Source organism: Balaenoptera borealis (genome assembly GCF_965194805.1).
Source record: "Balaenoptera borealis genome assembly, chromosome: 18".
Classification (NCBI taxonomy): Eukaryota; Metazoa; Chordata; class Mammalia; order Artiodactyla; family Balaenopteridae; genus Balaenoptera; species Balaenoptera borealis.
The window spans coordinates 70,162,863-70,183,526 of NC_138877.1; the positions used below are offsets into that span (position 1 = coordinate 70,162,863).

Here is a 20,664-nt window from a genome sequence, read left to right on the forward strand (position 1 = left end):
AACAGTGGCCCCCGCTCGCCGCAACTAGAGAAAGCCCTCGCACAGAAACGAAGACCCAACACAGCCAAAAATAAATAAATAAATAAATAAAAATTAAAAAAAATAAAAATAAAAAATAAAAAATAAAAAATAAAAAAAAAAAAGAAAAAAGAAAAAATGTATCTAGAAACTAATATTCAATGAAGGAATTCATATCAATCGCACAAAAAGGAATTCCCTAAATATAGATGTAATGTTCTATGAGTCAAAGGGGGAGTGTTCCTTTCCACTGTACTTAAATATACCAAATCTGTCATTTTATGGCACCTTCCAACTGATCTCTGGATAAATGCATGTTCCAAATGCCATAAAATACAGTGATTCAATGAAAACCAAACTATTGATCAGTGTTACCATGTAAGGAAATAGGTTCAGTGGTTGTCTGTTTCCATGTGCATGTTCAGTAAGCCATTTATCTACATTTTTGTTAAATTACTCTCTTTAATTTTCACACTTATTCTACCTTAGAAGAACATTTTATGTAGCACAATGTGTTTGGTTTTTTGATAAGCTATTTTGGGAACTTCTTTTATCTCCTGAGAACTTCAAAAAAGCATTGGAATCAGTCTGCGTATTTGGTATTATTCAGATTTCTGTTTTTCAGCTTTTTAAACAATGGAATTCAATTTACTTAAGAAGAAGAGGATGCAAAGAGTTTTAAATTGTGTGAGCTGTCAATACAACCATTGGTTGGCCAGTCAACCATTGTAAACTTGTTGACAGCACTGTTATGTATGTAGTTCGTTAATTTAAGGCAGATTATATTTCCTGTTTCTAATGAAGAACTTTAGGTCCTTTAGGGACTAATTTTAACATGCAACTTGATTGATTTTGAAATTCAAAAGACAGTTTTATTGGAAGTCCGTATGAGTATAAATATTTTTGACAAAAATATGTGTGTAATTATTACTTCTAATGATTTGGAAGTTGGTATAAATTAGTCACTGTCTTTAAGTGTTGAAACTGAAAATGGACTGCTTTTTCGTATATAAAGAGCCAAAGACTTACATACGAGTATAAAATTAGAGATACAGATCATTGTGTTGTATGTGTTACTGTTCAATCACCAGCTGTTTACTGAGCAACTACTATGGGGTAAGACCCTGCATCAGTAGCTATAGGGGTTATAAGGATTAAAATACATGATGATTTTCCTTGAGAAATCTGATAGTAGGTTTAAAATATAGTATAATGTAATATTACAAAGTGTCTGGCATGTAAAGAGCTGTTTGGAAGATGAGTAAGGTATATTAACTAGTGTATCTGAGGGGATCAGCATTTTAGCCAGAGGGAGAACATGAGCAGAATTTGAAGCTAGGACATCGTGGATACCAGTTTTGCTTCTTTAAGTCAGCGGGTTCTTTCAGAAGGGTTCTCAGAGAGAAGCCTGCAGAGATAAGTGGGAGCCTTTCAATGCCAAAAATATGACTGGACGGCCCTGGGCAAGTAATGGTGAGCAGAGAATTGGCTTTGCACATAGAAATTTCAGGGACACTGCTCTTAGGATGAATGGAAAGGGGAAAGTCTTATGTGGAGGGAACACTGAGAAAGCTATTTTAATAGCCAACGGTGAAAACTAATCATGTTCTGAAGTCTGCTGATGACCATGGAAAGCAAGGGAAAGAATGACGCTAGGTACATCGTTATATGATGGAGTTGATAGGAATTGAGGATGGGGCTGGAGGGTGGAACAAGACTTATCTGTTGAATGGAATCTGTTATGGTCATACTGGTTTTCAAATAATCCCAAAGTTTGCAACCTCCCACCCCAGCCCCCATTCCAGAGACACCTGGGTCTCTTCATAATTTGGAATTAAAGGGCTAATTCCTGCCTGCCTAGAAAACCCTGCCCTGCTTTGGTGTTAAGCACTGGTTCCTCATTCCTGGTTAAATACTTCAAATATCTTCTACCTGGGAGAGTGGAAGGGCCTATGTTGGGGCCATAAATAGGAAATTGGGAAGGCAATATTTTTGAGGGCAAAAGGATGAGGAGCAATTGTTCACCAAACAGCCATCTGCAGGTGGCCAGTGGTGGCCAAAGAATACAGCAGCTCCCAAAGGCTGCCAGTTTATCACCTAATGAATTTGTCTTAGGAGCCAGAAGACTCCGAACAGTTACACTCTTGAGCTCAACTCATTTTCTCTAAAATATCACCTCCAGAGAAGTTTCTAGTTATTGAAATATGTATTTTTATTTGTGGGTGTCTAAGACACTTTCACTCTTTAGCTACAGGTGACCATTTCATTAGGGCTGTGAAAGATGAATGAGAAATAAAATGATAGGTTGTATGTTAAACAAATACTGGTTGCAAATCTTGTTATTTTTACTATATCCAAAGTAAAATAAGATCTCTCTGTCTTGTTCATTATATTCCTTATGTAAAAATAGCTTCCATTTGGGACTTCCCTGGTGGTCCAGTGGTTAAGACCCCATGCTTCCAGTGCAGGGGGCGTGGGTTCGATCCCTGGTCGGGGAACTAAGATCCCACATGCCACGCAAAACAACCAAAAAAAAAAATAGCTTCCATTTAAGTTCATCAAAAATAATATTCCAAATGAAAATATCAGAAACTTCCTATTATAAGAAAAAGAAATCTAAGTATTAAATAGTTTTCATGTGTACCTCCAATATTTGATTACAAGATGTGATGAAATTTAATTGTAGCACAATATGAAGTAGGAATAAACCCTAAATATACTATGAACTCTGTGTTATTTTGTATAATAATTTCCTTATGACTTTCCTTCATATACTTTTCAGCGTATAAATACTTAAATGAGATGGAATAATTCAGGCTTATATCGGGGGGGCAAATGTATTTCAGATACTCATGGGTTTATCAGGTAGGACAATTTTCTTGGGTCCAAGTAATAGAAAACCCAACTCAAACATGCTTAAGAAAAAAAAAAATGACAATTTACTGGCCTACTTAATTGAAATATTTAAGATAATGATTCCCAAAGTGTGGTTCAACCGGGGACTTGTTAGCAATGCAAATTCTGAGGCCTCACCCCAGATTTACTGAATCCAGAACTCCAACTGTGGGCTCAGCCATCTGCTTAAACAAGGTCACCATGTTGTTCTGACACATGGTAAGATTTGAGAACCACTGGTCTAGGATTAAATCTGTCTTCAGGTGCAACGCAGTTTAGTGCTCAAAGGACATTACCAGGATCTAAATGTGGGCTCTGCTACCCCAGGACAGCCCCATTTCCAGGCTTCACATGGTAGGTAGCCAGTGACAGCTGGAGATACCTGTCATCACAGCACGTTGTCCAGTGGACAAGAGAAATGATTTTACCTTCACAGAACCTTTAATACCAGATGGAAACCTGGATCTACACAAAGAAATGAAGAGAACTAGAAATGGTAACCGTATGGGTCAATATATACGATATATTTTTCTTTTATTCATGTCTCTTTAGAAGAGATGGAGGGAGAAGAGTTTGACTGCAATAAAGACAAAAAGATGAGGCACTGGAGAAAAGCAGGAGATGAGGTGACTGGGGATATGAAGCTATTTGAGGAATCAGGGGAAATGTTAAGTAGTACAGATCTGCAGCATGGGTTTCATATTTTAGAAGTCTAGACCCCTTACAGCTTTAAAACTTCATAAGCTATTTAAATGTCATGCTTAATATTGTAAAATAATGATAATTTTTTTTAAATTAATTAATTTATTTATTTATGGCTGTGCTGGGTCTTCGTTTCTGTGCGAGGGCTTTCTCTAGTTGCGGCGAGCGGGGGCCACTCTTCATCGCGGTGCGTGGGCCTCTCACTGTCGCGGCCTCTCTTGTTGCGGAGCACAGGCTCCAGACGCGCAGGCTCAGTAGTTGTGGCTCACGGGCCCAGTTGCTCCGCGGCATGTGGGATCTTCCCAGACCAGGGCTCGAACCCGTGTCCCCTGCATTGGCAGGCAGATTCTCAACCACTGCGCCACCAGGGAAGCCCCAATAATGATAATTTTAATCATTCTTGCTATTGCTATTCTCAGTGGCTACATTACTATTCATTTATTCAGTCGATGCATGTTTACCACTGTAAGGGGAACAAACACACATCCAGTATTCCACACTTTACTTAGGTTAGTGTTACACACAAAAAAATGACTATACTGTAGCTTTCAAGTGTCAGCTTTTTTTTTTTTTTTAATGCTTTCGAAATTGAATCAACCAAATGGGAAAAAAATCTAAAACTATGTGAAGAACTACTAAAATACATTCTTAGGGGCAATATTTTACAATAAAATTTTCTTTATAATATTTCTTCATAAACCTTGAACTTGTTTTGTGGCTTCTAGGTACTCCCAGTGATTTTAATGACCGATCTTGTTTTTTGTTTCTCTATATCTTTCTTAGGTAAAAATAAATCCCAGATTTAGCATATTACTCAAGCACATCAGATTTCACAAGAGAAATGTGTAGTTGTAGCTCCAAGGCAGGTGTTGTGATCCTGTCAGATTGCTCAAGCTAACTGCGAGCCGTGTCAGGGCAGTTGCCAGGAGACGTGTGAGGAGCACGGGAAATTATATGGAACCTGTGGATTAACAGCACGTGCTTGTTCTGTGGCCGAAAATAATACCACACCTGCCCCTTCACCAACGCTCTGGCTAAAAGAAAGGCTGGGATCGGAGGTTTACCTCAGCATCACTGAAAAAAGAAAATTAGGATGCTTTAAAAATATGGTTCTAATTGTTGAAAAGTTGCCAGTGAAAATATGGATAAAATTGGCAATTACAATTGTATTGGCAAAAATTTATTTTAAAATATATTTGATGTATAATTAAATTACGTTGGTGTGTTTTCCCAGCTTGGGTGATGGTAAGAATTAGCTGTGATGGTTTCCTGTCATCGGCTTCCTAAGCCCCTCTTCTAGAGAAGTGCATTTCATAGATGTGTGTCTTTCGTCAGTGTTCCAAGTAATTGTCAAGCTCAGATGTACTGGCAAAGCAATGGCCTAAAGTAAGGAATTTGTTTACTTTTCAGGGGAGCTCATAGAAATATACCCAATCTCAGCTTATAAAATTTATTTCCTTACAGATTATTCAGGTCAGAAAGAAGGGTTAACCCTCCCTAACTCCTCCCTAAATCTGTACTACTGGTAAGTACAGTGCCTAGGAAGATAGATGGAAGGTTAGACAGTTGCATGTTCAGTGGGCAGTTGTCACAGAAGGAGGGCTGCATACAGCTGTGCAGAAAGGTTGAGGCCTAGGAGGTGGTGATGATAGAAATCCCGGGGTTCAGAGGGGGAGATCATCACAGTGCGCCTTCACTGTGATGGGAGAGGGGACACAGAGGAGGAAATTGGGGCCCCAGTAAGTGGCGATATTGATGTTGATATTTCCCAAAGGATGTCTGGATGACACCAGCCACGCCTTTCAAACCAAGGAGCCAGCCCTTGCATTGGCATTCGGGGGAGAGCGTGATTCCAGAAGAGGCCAGAGTCACGAGAGCAGTGGCTTTTCGAATTAGAAGGCATGGTCTTTTCAGAGCAATCTTCTCATTCTTCGTTGTCATGTTAAAGGGAGTATAGTTTTTTGCTTGACATACACATTGAACTGACTCTAGATCCTGACTGAAAAGAGTGGATGGCATTTCAGAGTTCATTCCTTTACTTTTAAGTAGGTTAAGGACATATGGCTGCTTAGTTTTCCCGTGTCGATTGTAAAAGTGGGATGCATTCAGGAATGGTCATGGGGGGAGATTCGAGGTCACAGGCTTTGGAACCAGGAAGACTTGAGCTGACTCTTAACTCTACCTTGTGAGAGCTGTGTCAGGATGTAAAAGCTACTAAACCTGCCCGGCAACTATCCTTGCCTATAAACTGTAGAATAGGACAACTTAATAGAAAGTGCTATTTACTCAGTATATACTGTGTGCCCAGGCACTGTGCTAGGTATTCTATATATTATTCATGGACTTCGCAGTACAGCATTCTGAGATCAGAGGTCAGCACTGCTGTGTTCTGACAATAGCAATAACTATTAATCTCTGTTACAGGATGTTTTGGGGGGGCGGTAATCAATGAGATTAGAGACATTCAACAAACAAAACTCATGTTCCAAAGTAGGGATCAAATTCTACTTCTTTTGAGATATAAACCGTATACAGCTTTGCAACGGTAGGTTTTTTTTTTCCAACTCGCATCCATTAAATTTTTTTTTTTTTGGCCGCGTTGTGTCATCACTGCTGCACGCCGGCTTTCTCTAGTTGTGTCGAGCGGGGGCTACTCTTCGTTGCAGTGCGCGGGCTTCTCATGGCGGAGGCTTCTCTTGTTGTGGAGCACGGGCTCTAGGCGCGCGGGATTCAGTAGTTGCGGCGCGTGGGCTCAGTAGCTGTGGCTCGCGGGCTCTAGAGCACAGGCTCAGTAGTTGTGGCGCACGGGCTTTCTTTCATGCGGGATCTTCCCGGACCAGGGCTCGAACCCACGTCCCCTGCGTTGGCAGGCAGATTCTTAACCACTGCGCCACCAGGGAAGCCCCCATCCATTAAATTTTTATGGAACACTTCCTCATCTGTTAGCATGTGGCATATAGGAGGTGCTCAATGTGTTTTAGTGTTCCTTCAATACTTTGGCACATGACTTGGAAAGACCAGATGATGTAGTTGAATATATATGGGCTTCAGGGTTAAAAATATTGGATAGATAGAATCTTGTCTTGTCTTGGATTGGCTGTGCAACACCGAACGGGTTATTTCACCTCTTCTGAGTCTGTTTCATAGGAAGAATGAGAATCATCTCTCTTATGAAGCTTAAATGAAATAATGGAAGGTGACCTATCACAGGGATTGACAAAAATTGGATCATATTTAAATGAAAACTGTCACACTTGAATGACCATTTGGAGAGTAATTCTTTGTAAATGCAAGCCTACATCGTCAGATCTGCAGCAGAAAGATTCGTTTTCTGAGAAGCGTGAGTGGAAATAATGTTAGAGTAGCATTTGGTAAGATCCCTTCTGAAGGAAGAGAGTTAGTAAACTTTTGTTTTATTTTGTTTCACGCTAGAGGAAAAAGCCTAAATGTACTGCTAGAGATGAGGTCACTGACATCAAAGGACACCTAAATACTGATGCACATTGATAAAGTAGCATTCACTTTGTCTGACTCACTGGTGAAAAAATAGAAACCATTGAGAGGTGGAATAAAGGTCTTGGTGTGAGAATTGCTAGCTTTTAAAACAAGTGAAAAACAAAATGTTTTCATTTTAGACTTTGTTTCAAGAGCTTACTTGCAGTGATGGAAACATTCAATAAGGGTAAGCAGAACTTCCTGATGGGCTGAAAGTTTGTGTCCCCCACTCCCCTACCCCCGCTGCCCCGTCCCCCAATTCATATGTTGAAACTCCAACCTCCGGTATGATGGTGTTAGGGAGTGGGACCTTTGGGAGGTGATTAGGTTTAGATGAGGTCAAGAGAGTAGATCCCCCATGATGGGATTAGTGCCCTTATAAGAAGAGGAAGAGACACCAGAGCTCTTTCCTTCTTCGCCATGTGAGGATGCAGTGAGAAGGCAGCTGTTTGCAAGCCAGAAAGAGGACCCTCCCCAAGACCCAAGCATGCCAGCACCTTGATCTTGGACTCCCCGACCTTCAGAACTGTGAGACATCTCAGTGTCTGTTGTTTGAGCCACCCGGCCTATGGTATTTGTTATAGTAGCCTGAGCTAAGACGCACTTAATGGGCAGCTATTACACACAGAGTTCTCGTAAGCAAAAAAGAATTGTCCAACCCTGAAGCCAAGACTGATTAAAATAATACTACTATAAGCAGAGGTGTGAGTGATTGGCCGTTCACGTACAGTGTGAGAAGCCGTTAATTCTGTCTGGGATTATCATGTGGGAGGTGGTGCCTCTGAGCTGGGTCTTGAAGAATGAGAGGGATTTGTATCCTTGGGGTGTGATAACTTCAGAGGGGTGAGAAATTATAAATGAGGACAGAGAAGAGGCTAGACTACAAATCAACGTATTGACAAAATATGCCAAGCCCAACAAGCGTGGGCCAAGTCAAACGCAGTAGCTCTGACTCTGTTTATCTTCTCGCTTCAGATTTTAGTGACAGATTTGCAGAGAAAGAGAGCAGAGTTTCTTGGTCATTAGAGAAATCATCACTGAATAACATGCTTTTCTGTCGATGAGCTGGGAATCCCTTGGTATTCCCAGCACCAGCGTTGCCCCAAAGCCAAAGACATTTCCTGACGTTTAGTAAAGACTTCTCAAATTTCTTCTTCATATTGCCTCCATAGTTAATAACTGGTATACTAGCGTATTGCATATGTGAGATCTTTCTGTTTCTGGGTAAACCATTTGGCTGGAAGTTCTACAGAATGATTTTTTGAAGGTTCTAATGACTTTTCTGCTCTATCATTTGTAAGTGCTTATATACCTCCAACTTATAATTAGGTAAACCACTGTGAGTTAAATGTGTTTGAATTTTGTCGTTAAGGAAACTCTCTTTCTCTGTCTCTGATGAAAGATTGTGAATAAAGTGCATGGGTCTCCTTTGCAGACGTTTTCTCCTCTTCCAGGTCAACAGATGGCGGAGCTGATTAGGGCCAAGCTGTCCTTCTGACCATCCTTTTAGATCATCTTACCTTCCCTGTCTCGGCCACAGTTTACCTTATAAAGCTGATAGCTTCCAAATTAACTCACTTTTTGGTTTTCTCATCAAGAGAAAGTTTGTATAAACAGGTACAAGCTGTGACATTGAATTTAGATTGTTAACGTTGGAAGATATTTTTTAAGATTAGACAAATGGTGGCAGAGGGTCCACGTCTCCAAACGAATTCTGGCAACTTTTCTTCCATCATCCACGGCCACTTTCTTCTGCCATACATTCCTTTGATGATTTTAAATACTTCACTTGGTTTAAGCTGAATTCTAAGATGGCAAATTCTGAGTCCCCTGGATGAACGTTTTCTTACAGGAAAATCCGGAGTGTAAGCAGCACCTTCTTTGTCAAGTTCAACTGCTTCAAATATATGACTGTATTTGTGGTCATGCTTGACCATCATTCAGTTAGGAGGTGATTTTGCTATTTTGGGAGAAGAGAGAAATGGAATAAATGGGGTTGCCTTTAGAGTCCAGAGATGTATTTGACTCAATGGAGCTGACACACTTTATTGCAGTTTTTAGGGCCTCTTTGTAATTTACAGTGGATACTAATTTCCTGTTCAGGTTTCCTGAGGCCACTTCTGTTAGTCAGAAAGGAGGCTAGGGCTGGCAGTGTTATCTGGAATTTCCTGAGAGGGGTTGTCAGAATTCCCCGTAGGGATCGGATCTGCTTCCTCTGCCTTCTTTTCTCTGGTCCCTCTTTTCTTTGTCTTTCTTTCCCCAGAATTCCTTAGAGCTTGAAAGGATGAGCTTTTCCTTTACTTCCCCTTCGGTTCCCCTGGGAAATCCATTTAGTAAAACACCAGGATTTAATTCAGCGGTCCCAGCGGGTGATAGGTTAAAATGTAGCCACCAAAGGAATTTAGAAAATCTCTTGGAAGATCCTGGCTTTCAAGTGTATTGTCTTGCTATACAATCCTCTTTTGAGTTTCAGAAGCTGAATATTAATTCTTTCTTTCTCTGCATTGCTTTTCTAATAATCCTGAACCCTTTCACCCTCCAAATTTAAATGGAGATGCTTCAAGCTGCCTAGGGTATAAATACATTTAACAGTATTATTTAACAATAATCTCTCTATGAAGGCATTTTCTGGGAGTAAATCCCAAAGTTTCTGGGATTGCTAAGCACATAGTAGATGCACAAATAAGTAAATATCAAAAAATAAATAGGTGAATGGGTGTCAGGGAGATGGAAATGACAGGTTTTGTTGAACGAGCAGATTTCAGGTCATGCTAAGCATTTTCAAAATTTTGCTCATAGGAGTTTCTGTTTAGAGCTAAGAAAGCCTCTAGTAGTTCATAAATAAAGGGCTATTTGAATTCTCTAACTTCCTTCCCTAGCAAAAACGGCACTCTTTGCTTTTTGATCTTTTACCCTCTCTCCCAGTGATTTGATGAAGGATGATGACCCTGATGAAGGCTGGCCAAACTTTAAGAAGACAGCATGTTTCACTTACTTTTAGGAAAAAAAAAAAATTGCAGCTGTTTCCCATTAAATCATTTGAATATGCCTCATGTCCTGTACTCTTTATTATGATTCTCAATGTTGCAGTAAATTGTGTCCTGAGAGTCTTTGACTGAAACGTACATTCTGCATTCTCTTACGTGGACCGGAGTGGCTCTGATCTGCGGGTGGGAAATGACACCTGCACCCAGGACAGGCTTCAGCCACGCAACTGTTCTCCTGAGTGATACGTGAGCTGGGCCTTCATCACCTGTTCATCCTGCCAATGTATTTTCCACATCTGTCCTCCCAGTCACCCAAAGATTTATTTTGCATGCCTGATGGCAAAATGTCCTTGCACCTGGGAGACTGAAGCCCAGGGAACATCAATCTCATCTTCTTTCTGTGACATGAGTCTATTAGCTTCATCTCTCTCGAGGACAACCCTGGCTAAGAGCCTATCTGATTTTTCTTCTTTGGGGACCTTTCAGAGTTTCAAGGTTATAGAGAAATTGGCTTTGCGCAAAGCATGCTGCCATCTGTTGCTGGTTTCTAACCTCAGATCCATTTAAGAGATGTGCCAGGTTAGATTCATACAGACGTTTTAACTAATGATATTTCCTTACACTTAACCCAAGAGCACATATTTAGGTTTGTCCTATCAGTATCATTTATCTAAATATCCCACTACTCAGCCATTTTGGGGGGAACATAGGGTTTATCTGCCATCAGTTGTGACAAGACATAATATGTGGTGTGTGTGTATTGGGTAGTCATGAAATAATAATGTGTACAAATGGAGAGCCAAAAAGGAAGCAGGGGGTTTGGAGATTCCTGTTTTGTTTTGTTTTGTTTTGTTTTAATTGAGAAAATTGAAACCCAGAGAGCTTATGTGGCTTCCTCTCAAAGTCTCAAAATGAGCTCATGTTTCAGGTGAAATTTGCCTTCAAGTTTTAAATAGCACTGAACTTTTGGGTGACTGTTTACTTATTACTCAGATTTTGTTTGACTCCTTGATTAATAAGTGGCAGTTTTTAAAAGTTATGAGTATAATTTTTCTAGTAAAAATTTGAAAGGGGCTAAAAATTATAACACCTCAATCAGAATATATAACTATACAACTCTCTTTATATATATGTATATATACACACACACACCCCTATATATATATATACTCACCTCTATACAAATAAATATAATATTTATATTAATATTCTATGTTATGTTTTATGTTATTATATTACATATGCTTCATATTCACTTTTCCTTTATTCACTTTTTCTAAGTTCTAACCTTAGCGACAATAAGCTCTCTTCTAGAAATTTATCCTAAGGAGATAACCCAGGAGAAGGAAAATGCTATATACATGAAGATGCTTAATGCATTGATGCCTATAAAAGCAAAAAGTCATAGGCAAATTATTTATCCAGTAGTATAAAATACATGATAGCACATCAAATTAATATGATAATTTAAGTCATTGAAATGATAAGTATGAAGATTTCATAAAATATAAAATCAAGTTTGAAAAACCACAACCACTATTGTATGTCTCCTCTGTTGTCAACTGTGGGAAAAGTATGTATGCATACAGACAAAGGTGAAAAATTCTGCCAAAAAACAGGAATAAGTAATAGGAGTGATGACTGGGCCCCAAACCCCTGGTGTTCATTACTTAGACATGTGTGATATTGAAGGGATGGGAATATTAGGAACTGAGCTTGCCATTGGCATAACCATGAAATAGCCCACCTTTGCTGCCAGCCCCCCACACAGATAACATGCAGTCTCTATCCCAACAGACATAACCATAGTTATCTCTTCCCCAGGCTTGATTTTCTTCTCCCAACCTAGAGTCTTCTTGTCGAAACGTACCTGTCCTCATCCCATCCTCTCAAGGATCCTCAGGGCTTAATCTGTGTACGGGTGCTGTTCCTTCAACAGCGCTGTTGCTATGTGTATAGGAGTCTTCTAGGAATACACTTTATTTTGGTAGAAAGAAGTAACAGAGGGAAGATTTTTTTCAAGCAAATAATTTTTGGTACTTCTCAAATCATACTGTAGGAGGGGCCTCCCTCACATAGGATGAGCCCAGGTCGGGGAGGTGGAAGAGGATTAAAAAGGTCTTTACTTGCCTCTGTCTGGAACATAATTAGGAATTAGATTTTCCATTTGGGGGGGGGGGTAAATTTACATGGTTTACATAACCAGCCTAGCTTCCCTTTGTCTTGACACAAGGATTCTAGGTAAAAGGAAGTCATTGAGGTAAAAGTTAATATCTTGTAGCTTACAGTGTGTATTTCATAATAGAGTGGGATATTTTCAAAAGGTTTATTGTCTCATGTGGGTTTTGTTAATACTCTTTAATTTTCCCACCAGCCTGTTTCCACAGATGCAGATACCCTCCCCCGAAATCTGTGTGTTCCATTCTGTATTACTCCACAGTTACTATTTTTCATAGAACATTTCTACTTGAGTGATTTACTAACCTCTGAAAATTAATATATTGAAACCAGAGTTTAAAACCTATTTCTGTTGCAAGACAACAGATAATACTTGGTATAGAATTTCACACTCTAATCAAATCCCATTTACTCCAAAGGGAGATAAACTCCCAGGGAGGCCAGTGGCCAGCAGGGATGGAGCCCAAGGCTGGGAGCTGGGAAACCTGGGCTGGGCTTCCCTCTGCCTGAGCACAGCTCTGTGACCCAGTAAATCATTTAACATCTCACACTTCACACCAGGGAGTGGCTCGACCTACATAATCTGGAAAGCTTCTTCAAGCTTAAAAATTCTGGTTCTATGATTTTAATATTTCACAATATGCATAATTGTGCTTGTGCTGCATGATAATTAGGCATGAATGATAAACGGCTCACAATGAATGGCTGTAATTAGTTATAACCTACAGAGAACACATCAGTTTTTTAGTCTTTCCTCTTCTCATTTTATTGGGTTTTCCAATATCAATCATCAGTATCAATGGTGTTTGATTTTCCCTTGAAACTTGCATCCTTTTATCATTGCCATCCTCAACTTCCTTCTCTCCATTGTTTTCATTATAGTGATCACACATGGACACATATGTTAAAGACTGTTAAGTTGGATATCACTTCCCAAATCCTCCCTTTTCTGATTCTATGTTACAGTGGTCCTCTCCCATGTCCTTCCCTCTCATCCAGTGAAGACCCTTTGGCGGCAGCTTCCTGCCCTATCCTGAACAAAGGTTAAAAACCTAGAGATGTGCATGGAGGAGTGAAGAAACAGGGTCTCTGCTATGAGAGTGGACAATCTGGGGAGTTGGATTAACGAGCTTCTGGATCACTATCGCTAGGCTGGGTCTGGAGAGCCAGGGCAACACCCAACCGTGGGAAAGGCCCTGGAAACTGCCTTTGCAGTTGGGAGGTCTGATGCAGAGGGAAAAGAGAGGGAGACTTGGCTTTACAGGATGGAGGGAGCTAGAATGGAGGCCATTTGATCAAGTGGTCTTCTGGGCTCTGTAAGTAAGTTTACCTCATAAGCACTGTATTCATTATTACAACTAATAATAACTGACCACTACGAATGTACAAGGCACTATGATAAGTACTGTAAAAGGATTCTTTTAGTCCTCACGTTATTCCTTTTAGGTAAATTCTTTTTAAATTCCTAAATCAAAGGTCAAGAGTCCAAGGCTTAGAGATTTTAGGAAGCTTGGGTTCAGTCACATGGATAGCAGTTGCCAGAGCCAGCTTTAGGAAATGTCTGTTTTAGGCACAAGGAGAAGACATTTGCTTTCCCCTTCTGCTTACCTTATACTACCCACCCCATCCCCCAAATGTATAACTGCCATATTGATTTTTCTTATTGAGTTGGGCCAGGACACCTAAACCAGGAAGGCATCGAGACTCTGGAATTTCTATGTAATTGAGCAAACTAGTCATAAAGTGAAGACGGAAATGAAAGAAAAACTTTGATTCCACTTGGCATCTTTTAATTGAAATTGGCCACACGGAAGTCCTGAGCAAAGGTGCGCTGTGACCCAGGTGGCTGGTTACTTGTCTTCCTGAGCTGAAAGCACATCTTGTCCCTGGTCCCATGTGACCATGTAGCTTTTCTTAAGGGCTGTTCCTTTGAATGACGACCGAGTGGTCTCTAGAAAAATTATCTGGAAGTTGATTCTGATGCTAAGGCGTCCTTGAGAGAAATAGCGTGTCCTTTTTTTCAAAGTAATTCAGCTGGTAGATATTTTCATTTCAGGCAGGTACAAAATTCCCTGCTGCTCAAAGATGAGTGTTCCTTATGTAGGGTTTGATACTTTGACAGTTCCAGTAGAGGTCGGGGAGATTTTGATGCCAACCTCTGATTGGAATGTTTTTCCAATAGTAGCATCTGGTTCCGTGGTAGGATTTCAGTTGGTAAGGTTTTCCGTTCAGTCGTATGATTATGTGCTTCTGGTATTTACATTCTCATTTAATGTATCTGACCCGTCATTTAAAATTTTTATTGCACTTTTTTTTCTTTTAATTTAGTACCGAAAAAAATGTTCTCTACCTGAGACCTCATATGACTTCCATTGGGAGCTGTCTCCACTTTCAACTTCCATTTCCTTTGAAATTCCACTGGCTGGCCTTAGGTTCCACATGTGCAGATGAGAAGTCTCTTGCATGAAACCTGGTCATTGTATTTCCTTTGCAGATGTGAGTGCACTTTTTTTTAACTTCTCAAATATGATGAATAGCCAAGACGGTTAAAATAATCTGTGATGGTGTGTCTGAGGGTGGAAATATGAGGCATATTTATCTATAGGGATATATATTACAATCATTCTTTTGTATATCATTTAACACCTGTGAAATACCTTTATAAGTCCATATGTTTCCCCAGGTCATATGGGAAGGGGTGCTGTTTGCACTAGCTTATGTCTAGAGAGCTCTAGCGAAGTGTTCAGTGACGTTTATTTAGGATTCAAGTAATTTTGGCTTATCAAGGCTTTAGGATTTTACAAAAATAAAAGAATTATGGTGATGGATGCAAACTAGATTTTTGGTGGTAAGCACATTGTAGTGTATACAGTAGTCAAATTATGAAGTTGTATACTTGAAACTTATCTATATGTTATAAACAAATGTTACTGCAATTAAAGAAGGAATTAGATAAGAAGATGTGAAATATCTTTCAGTTTAAAAAATATACAGGTGGTCTAAATAATTTATTCGGATGAATCTGCATACATATTTGCATGCATGGGTATGGTATATATGTCAGCTTATTGAACCACCAATCTTATTTCCTTGAGCCTAGTAGCATACATGGCCCCTTGGTTCCTGAATGTCCTTTACCAGCACAATCTTGCTTTGCATCATCTGTGTCTTTAACTACGTACTGGTAATCCCCTGGTTATCCGCAAAAAAAGAATTTCAGACTTCTTCTGCATTTACCCTGTATCCTTTTGTTATGGTATACGTGCTCTACACCGTGTATTAAAGAACAGCTGTTGCTAGATATTGGTTCCTACTTTGGTTCCTACTGTTCTTTTAACTCTGTCAACTCCTACCCCAGATCTTTGCACTTAGAATTGCACAGAGGCACTGGATGCATAATTTATTGTATCAACAGCATAGAAGACTGCAATAGTGATTGCTTTACAGTGGAAGGTTGTACAGTTTTTAATGGTTTTTATCTGGAGAAAGAAAGCAGACTGTTTGCTAGCACTGAAATATTCTTTTATGGTCTTTATGTTCATATTTTCTCTTTGACTTTCACTATAAAATGCCCCAACTCAGTTTTGGAACTAGATCAACAGGAACAAGGAAAGTTGTCCACAGTTGTCACTTCTGGCTTGGACAAGAAGTTTCTCACGTTGTTCCTATCCCCTTAATGTGAGTTGCCTATAAATAGACAGAATTTAGCACTTGATTTTTCTACTCGGAATCAGGTGTCCCCATAGGGATCATTAATGGATGGCTTTGAAAAAGGAAAAAGTTTCTATGTGTTTGACATGTTTTCATAACAGTAATTGGAAAAAAGAGAAAGAAGAAATGGGATGCAACTCAGGGTTTGGGGGGTCTCTGTGTCCTAATTTGCTCCTCAGATGGAACCTTGTGTCTGGAACACATTCCTACCTTCTGCTGTTTCAGCTCTTGCCTTTGGCTCAGTTTGGCTCTCCCGGTGGCTGCGGGCTGACCTTGGCCTCCCCGTCACCACTCCTTCCTCTGATACCATCTCCCGCTGCCCCTGTGGGCTACAGGTGTCATCCACAGCACTATCCCACCTACCAAAGTGGTCCCCTAGGCACTCTCATTTCCAGTGATCTCTTGGGATAAAACCATAAGGATGAAGACAGTAAATTCAAAATTGCCTTTATTTGATTGATTGTGGTTAGAATAGTCTTTGATCATGGCCTGCAAGCTTCAACATACTAGCAGAAAGTCCACTAAAATGTCTCGTGAAGTATCCCTTGATAAACCATTTTCTTGAATAGTTATGAACAGAGTCCACTGGATTCCTACTTTTAACAGTGAATTTAATGTAGTGAAATTCCTGCTGACCAATATTGGAAATGAAAGTTTCATTTATAAGGATGCATTTAAAGCACTGCCAAGTTAATGATGTCATGTCACTCTGTCAGTGAGGTTCATTATGCTATATTGTTATATTTGTACGAATCCTTTCTTCTGAGGGGCTTAATGTTCTCTCTGAATGTTAAACAACTGCCACAAAATTCTTGGGAGATTATTATTCTTCCAAATTACATAAAATTAAAAAATTATTTACTAATTAATCCTTCTGAATTTCTCCAAAATAGGGAAAACTCAAGCAGTCAAGAGCCCCCCCCTTTCCAATGTTGGGTTAGTTATTGGATCCCCCATACTTACCTTTCATGTAAATCAGTCCTAGATGCAGAAGAGGCATTCTTTTGGGGAATGGCATTTTACAGTCTTCAAACAGCTTTTTCAAAACAAATAATAATCAAAATTGGGCACATGTGTAAGTCCTCTGGGAACCCTGTGTCTAGCAGAGGGATTTGAATTGACCCCAATATCCAGTCCAGAAGTGCCTTGGACTTTTCCAGGACAAAAGCAAATAAAGCTCGGAATCCTACCCAGTTGGTTACCAGTTGAAGTCACTCACAGTTTATCTAACCTTATTGCTCTTCCCGCTTCCTCTTGATAGTAAATAGAATAATAATTAAAAGTTATTTTTTTTTAGACATAGAAAACAAACGTATGGTTACCAAAGGGGAAAGGGGAGGGGGAGGGATAAATTAGGAGTACGGGATTAATAGATACACCCCACTATATATAAAATAAACAACAAGGATTTACGGTATAGCACATGGAACTATATTCAATGTCTTGTAATAACCTATAATGGAAAAGAATCTGAAGCTGTACACCTGAAACTAACACAGTATTGTAAATCAACTATAGATTCATAAATGAAGACTCTTTTAAAAAGTTACTTTTAAACAGCAAAGTGAGATAGATCTCGGTGGCTATTGTTATGATTATTACCAGGTGCCCCTGTTCTGTTTCACAGCAGGGACAGAGTTTGGTTTGACTTGGGTTCACCTCTCTGCTCCTGCTGTTTGGCTTGATGACTTTGGCCTGTCCTGCCTGGCCTGTATTATAGGTCCTGGAATCCTTTCTAGGAAGAATTCAAGTAGCCTGTATCTGATTACTTTTCTGGAGGGAAAGAGGGTGAGACGGGGGAGGTGGTAAGAAGACCTTCCACAATTCCAGTCTTTCTGTGGCAGCCCAGCCTTCTGGAAACGTCTGAGTTGCATGCCCCCACTGAACACTCACAGCGATGGTTGACCCTGGAGTGGGGAGCTGTCAGGCGATGTCCTGCCGTCTGCAGTGAGTGCCGCCAGCCATTCTTGGCCAGCTCATCCTCTCCTTCTCAGGGTCCTGATGGGGTGTGACCCTCGTAGCATGCAGTGCCCTGTCACTCTCCTAGCGATTCAGTTTCCAGGCAAAACCGAGGACGAGCTTTCCCATGGAGGGTCCGGCTGTCTGACACTGACATCCGCACGTGAAATACATTGATTGCAGGAAGCCAAAACGCAATCTTGTGAAAAGGCAAATGACTCAGATATTACCCAGCAAGGAAACCAGAGTGTTCCAGAGAATTGTAATGCCCTATGATAACCCTTAAAGTCCCTCCCCACTTATGATTTGTGATTGAAAGATCTATAAAGGGTATGTGACCTTAGGCTGTACCCTCCAGTGGGGTCAGTTTCTTCCACAAAATAAGTTGTACTGCTTATTGTTGGGTTCCCGTGAGGTCAAGATTTCTCCAAGGTCCCTCCCATGGATAAACTTCTGGACCAGTGTTGAGCAAACTATAGCTCGGTGGAGGGCACATACTGCCTAATGGGCTTCCTGAAGTTGCTTATCATCTAATTTTTGGAAATCCCTTATCATAAAGATGGAGAAACTGGGGACCAGAGAGAGGATCAAACGTAAGCCAGTTACTTCCTGCGTCCTCTGCATTCCTTCTCCCCAAGGGCTCCAGTGATCTGCCCGACCACCGAGGGATGCTTAGATTAGCCCCATTAGTGGAAGTGAATGGATGCAGGCAAAACAAAGTGGGAATGTGTGCTGGCTCTCAAGGAGATACCCTCATTTAAGGGGTGAAGGGATTTCACAGGCGTAAGTACACACTTAAAAAAACAAAACTGATGCTCTTTGACAGATGCCCTTCTGTGGGTAAGAGAAATACTTTAAGCTCTTAACAGTCTTTAATTTTTATATGAATTGGTATTTTTATTCTCCAGTTACAAAAAAAACTGTATTGTTAAATAAAACATAGATTAAGAAAACCACACATAACCTTGTATGGCATAATGAAGTATTAGAAGATTGAATTCTCAGGCCAGGAAATTGAACACTGCAGGCACACCAGGAGCCATGTGTCCCATCCCAAATTTGACCTCACTCTTTCCCTTCAAAAGTAATCATTGACTGGGTGCCCATTCCTTTAGTCAGTTATTCAGCATTTGACAAGCATTTATAGAGTACGTGGCATACATCAGCCTTTTCTCTTCCATCTGAAACATTTGGAATGGTATTTTAGATAGCCAAGACATAGTTCTAAATAAATTTGATTCTCCTGGCCTGGAAACTCATTCTCAAAAACTGCTATTTATGTGGCTACTCTGATTACTTGGGTGTAGAGGGGCTGGTTCACACATTTATTAATTAAATATGCTTTTATTGATAACTTTTAATATTCAGCACCTTGTGTTGGCAATTATGAGAGAGACAATATGATTAAATCACAATTTTATTTGTTTCTGTAGTACTTATACTGTAAGGGCAGCAGACATATTGCAAAGGAAATGTTAGTAGTAAAAATGTCAGGGGCTCTTTTTCCCCTAAATTCTCATATGCCTGGTTATAGCTTTTGAGATGGAAGGAAAAAGAAAAAATATGTTTGGGGTGTTTCTTTTCTCCACCAGCCATTTCCTGGGAGAGAAGAGAGAATGAGGCAAAATGAATTGGATTGTTCCTCAGTCTTTTCCCATTTTTCCTCTCCCATCTACAGATTCTATCCTCTAACAATTTCCTTCCTCTGATTTAAATGCAGTGCTCCTGGGATCCTGCTTTATGTATACCCAGTAAAACAGCATTAGTCTGATAGTGGTTTGTTCAAACTGGCACAAAATTTGAAGCAAGTGCTATTTTCAACCTGCCAGGTGTCATATTTGGTAAAAAGAAATATGCGATAATCTACTTTATAGTCTCCAGGGTCTTACCATGCTGTGAGATTTAGGGAAGTAAAAATCAGGATTCAGGCAGAAGGATCCAGAACATGAGAAGAAATAAAGTTGTGTGCTTAGCCACATGTACATATTCTTAAATGTGTGAACCCACTGTTTTAATGCTATTTGTAGTCAGGGTTAGGGGTGAGGCTCTCATGGGCATGACCACTTCAGACACTGGGATATAATAGGGGTTCACCAGGCGTCTACCCCCGAGAAGGGGCTGCTGGACCTGTGAAGAAATGGTGACAAGAATTTGAGCTGATAGTCAAGGCCTAAAGAATGGAAAATATTATTCTGAAATAATGAAGGAAAATACACCATGCTCCTACCATGGGGGCTGGGATCAAGGAAAGATCTCCAGGAGAGTCAGGAACTCCCCCTTCAGCTGGGTGGATGCAGTGTCCTTTCTCATGGTTAGTAGAGAGCATGCCTTTGACTGTGACACTGATGGACAGCTCTGAAATGACCTCCCATATGACCCCTGGAGGATGCACCTCAAATTTCCCAAAAAACAAGGAACCATAGAAATTGAGAGAACTGGTTTCCTTTGGTGGTGGGGGGGGGATTTAGTTCCTGGTGGGGAAAAATCCTCCCTTGGCCTCAGCAGGTAAAACTGTGTGGAAGTGATAAGTAACAGTGCTGAGACTGCCCTCTTTTGCTGTTAAAGGTGACAGAATAGAGTCTTTCGGCATCAGAGCAACCAGTAACTAAACAGCAGCACATCATATACCATGATGAATGGTCACTGGGAAGAGGAAGTGTATTCAAGTCTTGGGTATTCATAAATCCTGAAGTTACTACTCTAACCTTGATGGTCATCT

The 20,664-nt window shown here is 40.2% G+C and overlaps 1 protein-coding gene across 1 annotated transcript in view; it reads left to right on the top strand.

Annotated features, from left to right (window-relative positions):
* The window catches only part of ITGBL1 (integrin subunit beta like 1), a 207,251-nt gene that overhangs the window by 22,526 nt on the left and 164,061 nt on the right, over window positions 1-20,664 (top strand). The gene's annotated exons all lie outside the window — the stretch shown is intronic.